This window comes from Balaenoptera borealis (assembly GCF_965194805.1).
Source record: "Balaenoptera borealis genome assembly, chromosome: 19".
NCBI classification, from domain to species: Eukaryota; Metazoa; Chordata; class Mammalia; order Artiodactyla; family Balaenopteridae; genus Balaenoptera; species Balaenoptera borealis.
Window position 1 is genome coordinate 37,393,334 of NC_138878.1, and position 12,750 is coordinate 37,406,083.

Here is a 12,750-nt window from a genome sequence, read left to right on the forward strand (position 1 = left end):
CCTGTGGCCTGGGAAAATGACTGAGGTTTGTTTCTGGAAGCCTGTTCCCTGGGAACATGACTGAGGTTGGATTCTGGACACCTGTGTTCTGGGAAATTGAATGAGGTTTGATTGTTGAAACCTGTGCCCTGCGAACATGACTGAGGTTTGATAATGGAAACATGTGTCCTGGGAATATGACTGAGGTTTGATTCTGGAAACCTGTGGCCTGGGATAATGACTGAGGTTTCATTGTGGAAACATGTGGCCTGGGATCATGACTGAGGTTTGATGGTGGACCACTCTTGACTGGCAAAATGACTGAGGCTGGATTTTGGAACCCTGTGGCCTGGCAACATGACTGAAGCCTGATTCTGAAACCCTGTGGCCTGGGAACATGAGAAAGGTTTGATTCTGGAACCCTGTGGCTTGGGAATATGTCTGAGGTTTGATGGTGGAAACCTGTGGCCTGGCAACATGACTGAGGTTTGTTACTGGAACCCTGTTCCCTGGGAACATGAGTGAGGTTTGCTTCTGGACACCTTTGTCCTGGGAACATGACCGTGCTTTGATTGTGGAAACCTGTGGCCTGCGAACATGACTGAGGTTTGATTCTGGAACCATGTGTCATGGGAATATGACTGAGGTTTGATTCTGGAAATCTGTGGCCTGGGAACTTGACTGAGGTTTGATGGCAGAAACCTGTGGACTGGCGACATGACTGAGGTTTGATTGTAGAACCCTCTGTCCTGGAAACATGACTGCGACCTGATACTTGAAACCCATGGCCTGGGAACTTGACATTGGTTTGATTCTGGAACCCTGTGGCCAGGGAACATGACAGAGGCGTGATTCTGGAATCCTGTGGCCTGGGAACATGACATCTGTTTAGATTGTGGAATACTGTGCCATGGGAACCTGACTGAGGCTTGGTTCTGGAACCCTGTGCACTGGGAACATGACTGAGGTTTTATTCTGGAATCCTGTGGCCTGGGAACATGACATCAGTGGATTCTGGAACCCTGTGGCCTGGGAACATGAGAACGGTTTGATTCTGGAACCCTTTGGCCTGGGAACATGTCTGAGGTTTCATGGTGGAAACCTGTGGCTTGGCAACATGACTGAGGTTTGTTTCTGGAACCCTGTTCCCTGGGAACATGACTGAGGTTTGATTCTGGACACCTTTGTGCTGGGAACATGACTGTGGTTTGATTGTGGAACCATGGGTCCTGCAAACATGACTGAGGTTTGATTCTGGAACCATGTGACCTGGGAATATGACTGCGGTTTGATTCTGGAAATCTGTGGCCTGGGATAATGACTGAGGTTTCATTGTGGAAACATGTGGCCTGGGATCATGACTGAGGTTTGATGGTGGACCACTCTTGACTGGCAAAATGACTGAGGCTGGATTTTGAAACCCTGTGGCCTGGCAACATGACTGAAGCCTGATTCTGAAACCCTGTGGCCTGGGAACATGAGAAAGGTTTGATTCTGGAACCCTGTGGCTTGGGAATATGTCTGAGGTTTGATGGTGGAAACCTGTGGCCTGGCAACATGACTGAGGTTTGTTACTGGAACCCTGTTCCCTGGGAACATGAGTGAGGTTTGCTTCTGGACACCTTTGTCCTGGGAACATGACTGTGCTTTGATTGTGGAAACCTGTGGCCTGCGAACATGACTGAGGTTTGATTCTGGAACCATGTGTCCTGGGAATATGACTGAGGTTTGATTCTGGAAATCTGTGGCCTGGGAACTTGACTGAGGTTTGATGGCAGAAACCTGTGGACTGGCGACATGACTGAGGTTTGATTGTAGAACCCTCTGTCCTGGAAACATGACTGCGACCTGATACTTGAAACCCATGGCCTGGGAACTTGACATTGGTTTGATTCTGGAAGCCTGTGCCCAGGGAACATGACAGAGGCGTGATTCTGGAACCCTGTGGCCTGGGAACATGAGAACGGTTTGATTCTGGAACCCTGTGGCTTGGGACTATGTCTGAGGTTTGATGGTGGAAACCTGTGGCCTGGCAACATGACTGAGGTTTGTTACTGGAACCCTGTTCCCTGGGAACATGAGTGAGGTTTGCTTCTGGACACCTTTGTCCTGGGAACATGACCGTGCTTTGATTGTGGAAACCTGTGGCCTGCGAACATGACTGAGGTTTGATTCTGGAACCATGTGTCATGGGAATATGACTGAGGTTTGATTCTGGAAATCTGTGGCCTGGGAACTTGACTGAGGTTTGATGGCAGAAACCTGTGGACTGGCGACATGACTGAGGTTTGATTGTAGAACCCTCTGTCCTGGAAACATGACTGCGACCTGATACTTGAAACCCATGGCCTGGGAACTTGACATTGGTTTGATTCTGGAACCCTGTGGCCAGGGAACATGACAGAGGCGTGATTCTGGAACCCTGTGGCCTGGGAACATGAGAACGGTTTGATTCTGGAACCCTTTGGCCTGGGAACATGTCTGAGGTTTCATGGTGGAAACCTGTGGCTTGGCAACATGACTGAGGTTTGTTACTGGAACCCTGTTCCCTGGGAACATGACTGAGGTTTGATTCTGTACACCTTTGTGCTGGGAACATGACTGTGGTTTGATTGTGGAAACCATGGGTCCTGCAAACATGACTGAGGTTTGATTCTGGAACCATGTGACCTGGGAATATGACTGCGGTTTGATTCTGGAAATCTGTGGCCTGGGAACTTGACTGAGGTTTGATGGCAGAAACCTGTGGACTGGCAACATGACTAAGGTTTGACTGTAGAACCCTGTGCCCTGGAAACATGACTGCGGCCTGGTACTGGAAACCCATGGCCTAGGAACTTGACATTGGTTTGATTCTGGAACCCTGTGGCCTGGGAACATGACTGAGGCGTGATTCTGGAAACCTGTGGCCTGGGAACATGACATCTGTTTAGATTGTGGAATACTGTGCCCTGGGAACCTGACTGAAGGCTTGGTTCTGGAATCCTGTGGACTGGGAACATGACTGAGGATTGATTCTGGGACCATGTGGCCTGGGTATATGACTGTGGTTTGATTCTGGAGGGCATTGTCCTAGGAACACGACTTATGTTAGATTGTGGAATCCTGTGGCCTGGGAATATGACATCGGTTTGGATTCTGGTACCCTGTTGCCTGGGAACATGAAATCGGTTTGATTGTGGAAACCTGTGGTCTGGCAATATGACTGAGGTTTGATGGTGGTACCCTATGGCCTGGCAACATGACTGAGGTTTAATTCTGGATGCTTGTGGCCTGGGAACATGACTGAGGCGTGATTCTGGAATCCTGGGGCCTGGGAATATGACATCTGTTTAGATTGTGGAATACTGTGCCCTGGGAACCTAACTGAGGCTTGGTTCTGGAACCCTGTGGACTGGGAACATGACTGAGGTTTTATTCTGGCACCCTGTAGACTGGGAATATAACTGAGGATTGATACTGGAACCCTGTTGCCTGGGAACATTACATCAGTGGATTCTGGAACCCTGTGGCCGGGGAACATGAGAACGGTTTGATTCTGGAACCCTGTGGCCTGGGAACATGTCTGAGGTTTGATGGTGGAAACCTGTGGCTTGGCAACATGACTGAGGTTTGTTCCTGGAGCCCTGTTCCCTGGGAACATGACTGAGGTTTGATTCCGGAACCCTGTAGCCTGGGAACATAACTGAGGATTAATTCTGGAACCCTGTGGCCTGGGAACATGACATCGGTGGATTCTGGAACCCTGTGGCCTGGGAACATGACATCGGTGGATTCTGGAACCCTCTGGCCAGGGAACATGAGAACGGTTTGATTCTGGAACCCTGTGTCCTGGAAACTTGTCTGAGGTTTGATGGTGGAAACCTGTGACCAGGCAACATGACTGAGGGTTGATGGTGGAACCCTGTGGCCTGGAAAGATGACTTAGGTTTGATTGTGGAACACTCTGGCCTGGGAACATGACTGAGGCTTGCTGGTGGAACCGTGGCCTAGCAAAAGGACTGAGGTTTGATTGTGGAACCCTCTGGCCTGGGAATATGACTGAGGTTTAGTTGTGGTACCCTGTGGCCTGAGAACATGACTGGGATTTTATTTTTGAAACCTGTGTCCAGGGAACATGACTGAGGTTTGATTCTGGAACCCTGGGTCCTGGGAACATGACTGAGGTTTGAATCTGGAACCATGTGGCCTGGGAATATGACTGAGGTTTGATTCTGGAAACCATTGGCCTGGGAACATGCCTGATGTGAGATTGTGGAATCCTGTGGCTTGGGAACATGACATCGGTTTGGATTCTGGTACCCTGTTGCCTGGGAACATGAAATCGGATTGATTCTGGAAACCTGTGGCCTGGGAATATGAGTGAGGTTTGATTCTGGAACCATGTGGCCTGGGAACATGACATCTGTTTAGTTTGTGGAATACTGTGCCCCGGTAACCTGACTGAGCCTTGGTTCTGGAACCCTGTGGACTGGGAACATGACTGAGGTTTGATTCTGGAACCCTGTAGCCAGGGAACATAACTGAGGATTGATTCTGGAACCCTGTGGCCTGGGAACATGACATCGGTGGATTCTGGAACCCTGTGGCCAGGGAACATGAGAACGGTTTGATTCTGGAACCCTGTGTCCTGGAAACTTGTCTGAGGTTTGATGGTGGAAACCTCTGACCTGGCAACATGACTGAGGTTTAATTCTGGAAGACTGTGGCCAGGGAACATGATCTCGGGTTGACTCTGGAAACCTGTGTCCTGGGAACATGACTGAGGTTTGCTTCTGGAAACCTGTGGCCTGGGAACATGGCTGAGGTTTGATTGTGGAACCCCCTGGCCTGGGAACATGACTGTGGTTTGAATCTGGAACCCTGTGGCCTGGGAACATGACATCGGTTGGATTCTGGAATCCTGTGGCCTGGGAACAAGACTGAGGTTTGATTGTGCAACCCTCTGGCCTGGGAACATGACTGTGGTTTGATTCTGAAACCCTGTGGCCTGGGAAAATGACTGAGGTTTGTTTCTGGAAGCCTGTTCCCTGGGAACATGACTGAGGTTGGATTCTGGACACCTGTGTTCTGGGAAATTGAATGAGGTTTGATTGTTGAAACCTGTGCCCTGCGAACATGACTGAGGTTTGATAATGGAAACATGTGTCCTGGGAATATGACTGAGGTTTGATTCTGGAAACCTGTGGCCTGGGATAATGACTGAGGTTTCATTGTGGAAACATGTGGCCTGGGATCATGACTGAGGTTTGATGGTGGACCACTCTTGACTGGCAAAATGACTGAGGCTGGATTTTGGAACCCTGTGGCCTGGCAACATGACTGAAGCCTGATTCTGAAACCCTGTGGCCTGGGAACATGAGAAAGGTTTGATTCTGGAACCCTGTGGCTTGGGAATATGTCTGAGGTTTGATGGTGGAAACCTGTGGCCTGGCAACATGACTGAGGTTTGTTACTGGAACCCTGTTCCCTGGGAACATGAGTGAGGTTTGCTTCTGGACACCTTTGTCCTGGGAACATGACCGTGCTTTGATTGTGGAAACCTGTGGCCTGCGAACATGACTGAGGTTTGATTCTGGAACCATGTGTCATGGGAATATGACTGAGGTTTGATTCTGGAAATCTGTGGCCTGGGAACTTGACTGAGGTTTGATGGCAGAAACCTGTGGACTGGCGACATGACTGAGGTTTGATTGTAGAACCCTCTGTCCTGGAAACATGACTGCGACCTGATACTTGAAACCCATGGCCTGGGAACTTGACATTGGTTTGATTCTGGAACCCTGTGGCCAGGGAACATGACAGAGGCGTGATTCTGGAATCCTGTGGCCTGGGAACATGACATCTGTTTAGATTGTGGAATACTGTGCCATGGGAACCTGACTGAGGCTTGGTTCTGGAACCCTGTGCACTGGGAACATGACTGAGGTTTTATTCTGGAATCCTGTGGCCTGGGAACATGACATCAGTGGATTCTGGAACCCTGTGGCCTGGGAACATGAGAACGGTTTGATTCTGGAACCCTATGGCCTGGGAACATGTCTGAGGTTTCATGGTGGAAACCTGTGGCTTGGCAACATGACTGAGGTTTGTTTCTGGAACCCTGTTCCCTGGGAACATGACTGAGGTTTGATTCTGGACACCTTTGTGCTGGGAACATGACTGTGGTTTGATTGTGGAACCATGGGTCCTGCAAACATGACTGAGGTTTGATTCTGGAACCATGTGACCTGGGAATATGACTGCGGTTTGATTCTGGAAATCTGTGGCCTGGGATAATGACTGAGGTTTCATTGTGGAAACATGTGGCCTGGGATCATGACTGAGGTTTGATGGTGGACCACTCTTGACTGGCAAAATGACTGAGGCTGGATTTTGAAACCCTGTGGCCTGGCAACATGACTGAAGCCTGATTCTGAAACCCTGTGGCCTGGGAACATGAGAAAGGTTTGATTCTGGAACCCTGTGGCTTGGGAATATGTCTGAGGTTTGATGGTGGAAACCTGTGGCCTGGCAACATGACTGAGGTTTGTTACTGGAACCCTGTTCCCTGGGAACATGAGTGAGGTTTGCTTCTGGACACCTTTGTCCTGGGAACATGACTGTGCTTTGATTGTGGAAACCTGTGGCCTGCGAACATGACTGAGGTTTGATTCTGGAACCATGTGTCCTGGGAATATGACTGAGGTTTGATTCTGGAAATCTGTGGCCTGGGAACTTGACTGAGGTTTGATGGCAGAAACCTGTGGACTGGCGACATGACTGAGGTTTGATTGTAGAACCCTCTGTCCTGGAAACATGACTGCGACCTGATACTTGAAACCCATGGCCTGGGAACTTGACATTGGTTTGATTCTGGAAGCCTGTGCCCAGGGAACATGACAGAGGCGTGATTCTGGAACCCTGTGGCCTGGGAACATGAGAACGGTTTGATTCTGGAACCCTGTGGCTTGGGACTATGTCTGAGGTTTGATGGTGGAAACCTGTGGCCTGGCAACATGACTGAGGTTTGTTACTGGAACCCTGTTCCCTGGGAACATGAGTGAGGTTTGCTTCTGGACACCTTTGTCCTGGGAACATGACCGTGCTTTGATTGTGGAAACCTGTGGCCTGCGAACATGACTGAGGTTTGATTCTGGAACCATGTGTCATGGGAATATGACTGAGGTTTGATTCTGGAAATCTGTGGCCTGGGAACTTGACTGAGGTTTGATGGCAGAAACCTGTGGACTGGCGACATGACTGAGGTTTGATTGTAGAACCCTCTGTCCTGGAAACATGACTGCGACCTGATACTTGAAACCCATGGCCTGGGAACTTGACATTGGTTTGATTCTGGAACCCTGTGGCCAGGGAACATGACAGAGGCGTGATTCTGGAACCCTGTGGCCTGGGAACATGAGAACGGTTTGATTCTGGAACCCTTTGGCCTGGGAACATGTCTGAGGTTTCATGGTGGAAACCTGTGGCTTGGCAACATGACTGAGGTTTGTTACTGGAACCCTGTTCCCTGGGAACATGACTGAGGTTTGATTCTGTACACCTTTGTGCTGGGAACATGACTGTGGTTTGATTGTGGAAACCATGGGTCCTGCAAACATGACTGAGGTTTGATTCTGGAACCATGTGACCTGGGAATATGACTGCGGTTTGATTCTGGAAATCTGTGGCCTGGGAACTTGACTGAGGTTTGATGGCAGAAACCTGTGGACTGGCAACATGACTAAGGTTTGACTGTAGAACCCTGTGCCCTGGAAACATGACTGCGGCCTGGTACTGGAAACCCATGGCCTAGGAACTTGACATTGGTTTGATTCTGGAACCCTGTGGCCTGGGAACATGACTGAGGCGTGATTCTGGAAACCTGTGGCCTGGGAACATGACATCTGTTTAGATTGTGGAATACTGTGCCCTGGGAACCTGACTGAAGGCTTGGTTCTGGAATCCTGTGGACTGGGAACATGACTGAGGATTGATTCTGGGACCATGTGGCCTGGGTATATGACTGTGGTTTGATTCTGGAGGGCATTGTCCTAGGAACACGACTTATGTTAGATTGTGGAATCCTGTGGCCTGGGAATATGACATCGGTTTGGATTCTGGTACCCTGTTGCCTGGGAACATGAAATCGGTTTGATTGTGGAAACCTGTGGTCTGGCAATATGACTGAGGTTTGATGGTGGTACCCTATGGCCTGGCAACATGACTGAGGTTTAATTCTGGATGCTTGTGGCCTGGGAACATGACTGAGGCGTGATTCTGGAATCCTGGGGCCTGGGAATATGACATCTGTTTAGATTGTGGAATACTGTGCCCTGGGAACCTAACTGAGGCTTGGTTCTGGAACCCTGTGGACTGGGAACATGACTGAGGTTTTATTCTGGCACCCTGTAGACTGGGAATATAACTGAGGATTGATACTGGAACCCTGTTGCCTGGGAACATTACATCAGTGGATTCTGGAACCCTGTGGCCGGGGAACATGAGAACGGTTTGATTCTGGAACCCTGTGGCCTGGGAACATGTCTGAGGTTTGATGGTGGAAACCTGTGGCTTGGCAACATGACTGAGGTTTGTTCCTGGAGCCCTGTTCCCTGGGAACATGACTGAGGTTTGATTCCGGAACCCTGTAGCCTGGGAACATAACTGAGGATTAATTCTGGAACCCTGTGGCCTGGGAACATGACATCGGTGGATTCTGGAACCCTGTGGCCTGGGAACATGACATCGGTGGATTCTGGAACCCTCTGGCCAGGGAACATGAGAACGGTTTGATTCTGGAACCCTGTGTCCTGGAAACTTGTCTGAGGTTTGATGGTGGAAACCTGTGACCAGGCAACATGACTGAGGGTTGATGGTGGAACCCTGTGGCCTGGAAAGATGACTTAGGTTTGATTGTGGAACACTCTGGCCTGGGAACATGACTGAGGCTTGCTGGTGGAACCGTGGCCTAGCAAAAGGACTGAGGTTTGATTGTGGAACCCTCTGGCCTGGGAATATGACTGAGGTTTAGTTGTGGTACCCTGTGGCCTGAGAACATGACTGGGATTTTATTTTTGAAACCTGTGTCCAGGGAACATGACTGAGGTTTGATTCTGGAACCCTGGGTCCTGGGAACATGACTGAGGTTTGAATCTGGAACCATGTGGCCTGGGAATATGACTGAGGTTTGATTCTGGAAACCATTGGCCTGGGAACATGCCTGAAGTGAGATTGTGGAATCCTGTGGCTTGGGAACATGACATCGGTTTGGATTCTGGTACCCTGTTGCCTGGGAACATGAAATCGGATTGATTCTGGAAACCTGTGGCCTGGGAATATGAGTGAGGTTTGATTCTGGAACCATGTGGCCTGGGAACATGACATCTGTTTAGTTTGTGGAATACTGTGCCCCGGTAACCTGACTGAGCCTTGGTTCTGGAACCCTGTGGACTGGGAACATGACTGAGGTTTGATTCTGGAACCCTGTAGCCAGGGAACATAACTGAGGATTGATTCTGGAACCCTGTGGCCTGGGAACATGACATCGGTGGATTCTGGAACCCTGTGGCCAGGGAACATGAGAACGGTTTGATTCTGGAACCCTGTGTCCTGGAAACTTGTCTGAGGTTTGATGGTGGAAACCTCTGACCTGGCAACATGACTGAGGTTTAATTCTGGAAGACTGTGGCCAGGGAACATGATATCGGGTTGACTCTGGAAACCTGTGTCCTGGGAACATGACTGAGGTTTGCTTCTGGAAACCTGTGGCCTGGGAACATGGCTGAGGTTTGATTGTGGAACCCCCTGGCCTGGGAACATGACTGTGGTTTGAATCTGGAACCCTGTGGCCTGGGAACATGACATCGGTTGGATTCTGGAATCCTGTGGCCTGGGAACAAGACTGAGGTTTGATTGTGCAACCCTCTGGCCTGGGAACATGACTGTGGTTTGATTCTGAAACCCTGTGGCCTGGGAAAATGACTGAGGTTTGTTTCTGGAAGCCTGTTCCCTGGGAACATGACTGAGGTTGGATTCTGGACACCTGTGTTCTGGGAAATTGAATGAGGTTTGATTGTTGAAACCTGTGCCCTGCGAACATGACTGAGGTTTGATAATGGAAACATGTGTCCTGGGAATATGACTGAGGTTTGATTCTGGAAACCTGTGGCCTGGGATAATGACTGAGGTTTCATTGTGGAAACATGTGGCCTGGGATCATGACTGAGGTTTGATGGTGGACCACTCTTGACTGGCAAAATGACTGAGGCTGGATTTTGGAACCCTGTGGCCTGGCAACATGACTGAAGCCTGATTCTGAAACCCTGTGGCCTGGGAACATGAGAAAGGTTTGATTCTGGAACCCTGTGGCTTGGGAATATGTCTGAGGTTTGATGGTGGAAACCTGTGGCCTGGCAACATGACTGAGGTTTGTTACTGGAACCCTGTTCCCTGGGAACATGAGTGAGGTTTGCTTCTGGACACCTTTGTCCTGGGAACATGACCGTGCTTTGATTGTGGAAACCTGTGGCCTGCGAACATGACTGAGGTTTGATTCTGGAACCATGTGTCATGGGAATATGACTGAGGTTTGATTCTGGAAATCTGTGGCCTGGGAACTTGACTGAGGTTTGATGGCAGAAACCTGTGGACTGGCGACATGACTGAGGTTTGATTGTAGAACCCTCTGTCCTGGAAACATGACTGCGACCTGATACTTGAAACCCATGGCCTGGGAACTTGACATTGGTTTGATTCTGGAACCCTGTGGCCAGGGAACATGACAGAGGCGTGATTCTGGAATCCTGTGGCCTGGGAACATGACATCTGTTTAGATTGTGGAATACTGTGCCATGGGAACCTGACTGAGACTTGGTTCTGGAACCCTGTGCACTGGGAACATGACTGAGGTTTTATTCTGGAATCCTGTGGCCTGGGAACATGACATCAGTGGATTCTGGAACCCTGTGGCCTGGGAACATGAGAACGGTTTGATTCTGGAACCCTATGGCCTGGGAACATGTCTGAGGTTTCATGGTGGAAACCTGTGGCTTGGCAACATGACTGAGGTTTGTTTCTGGAACCCTGTTCCCTGGGAACATGACTGAGGTTTGATTCTGGACACCTTTGTGCTGGGAACATGACTGTGGTTTGATTGTGGAACCATGGGTCCTGCAAACATGACTGAGGTTTGATTCTGGAACCATGTGACCTGGGAATATGACTGCGGTTTGATTCTGGAAATCTGTGGCTTGGGAACTTGACTGAGGTTTGATGGCAGAAACCTGTGGACTGGCGACATGACTGAGGTTTGATTGTAGAACCCTCTGTCCTGGAAACATGACTGCGACCTGATACTTGAAACCCATGGCCTGGGAACTTGACATTGGTTTGATTCTGGAAGCCTGTGCCCAGGGAACATGACAGAGGCGTGATTCTGGAACCCTGTGGCCTGGGAACATGAGAACGGTTTGATTCTGGAACCCTGTGGCTTGGGACTATGTCTGAGGTTTGATGGTGGAAACCTGTGGCCTGGCAACATGACTGAGGTTTGTTACTGGAACCCTGTTCCCTGGGAACATGAGTGAGGTTTGCTTCTGGACACCTTTGTCCTGGGAACATGACCGTGCTTTGATTGTGGAAACCTGTGGCCTGCGAACATGACTGAGGTTTGATTCTGGAACCATGTGTCATGGGAATATGACTGAGGTTTGATTCTGGAAATCTGTGGCCTGGGAACTTGACTGAGGTTTGATGGCAGAAACCTGTGGACTGGCGACATGACTGACGTTTGATTGTAGAACCCTCTGTCCTGGAAACATGACTGCGACCTGATACTTGAAACCCATGGCCTGGGAACTTGACATTGGTTTGATTCTGGAACCCTGTGGCCAGGGAACATGACAGAGGCGTGATTCTGGAACCCTGTGGCCTGGGAACATGAGAACGGTTTGATTCTGGAACCCTTTGGCCTGGGAACATGTCTGAGGTTTCATGGTGGAAACCTGTGGCTTGGCAACATGACTGAGGTTTGTTACTGGAACCCTGTTCCCTGGGAACATGACTGAGGTTTGATTCTGGACACCTTTGTGCTGGGAACATGACTGTGGTTTGATTGTGGAAACCATGGGTCCTGCAAACATGACTGAGGTTTGATTCTGGAACCATGTGACCTGGGAATATGACTGCGGTTTGATTCTGGAAATCTGTGGCCTGGGAACTTGACTGAGGTTTGATGGCAGAAACCTGTGGACTGGCAACATGACTAAGGTTTGACTGTAGAACCCTGTGCCCTGGAAACATGACTGCGGCCTGGTACTGGAAACCCATGGCCTAGGAACTTGACATTGGTTTGATTCTGGAACCCTGTGGCCTGGGAACATGACTGAGGCGTGATTCTGGAAACCTGTGGCCTGGGAACATGACATCTGTTTAGATTGTGGAATACTGTGCCCTGGGAACCTGACTGAAGGCTTGGTTCTGGAATCCTGTGGACTGGGAACATGACTGAGGATTGATTCTGGGACCATGTGGCCTGGGTATATGACTGTGGTTTGATTCTGGAGGGCATTGTCCTAGGAACATGACTTATGTTAGATTGTGGAATCCTGTGGCCTGGGAATATGACATCGGTTTGGATTCTGGTACCCTGTTGCCTGGGAACATGAAATCGGTTTGATTGTGGAAACCTGTGGTCTGGCAATATGACTGAGGTTTGATGGTGGTACCCTATGGCCTGGCAACATGACTGAGGTTTAATTCTGGATGCTTGTGGCCTGGGAACATGACTGA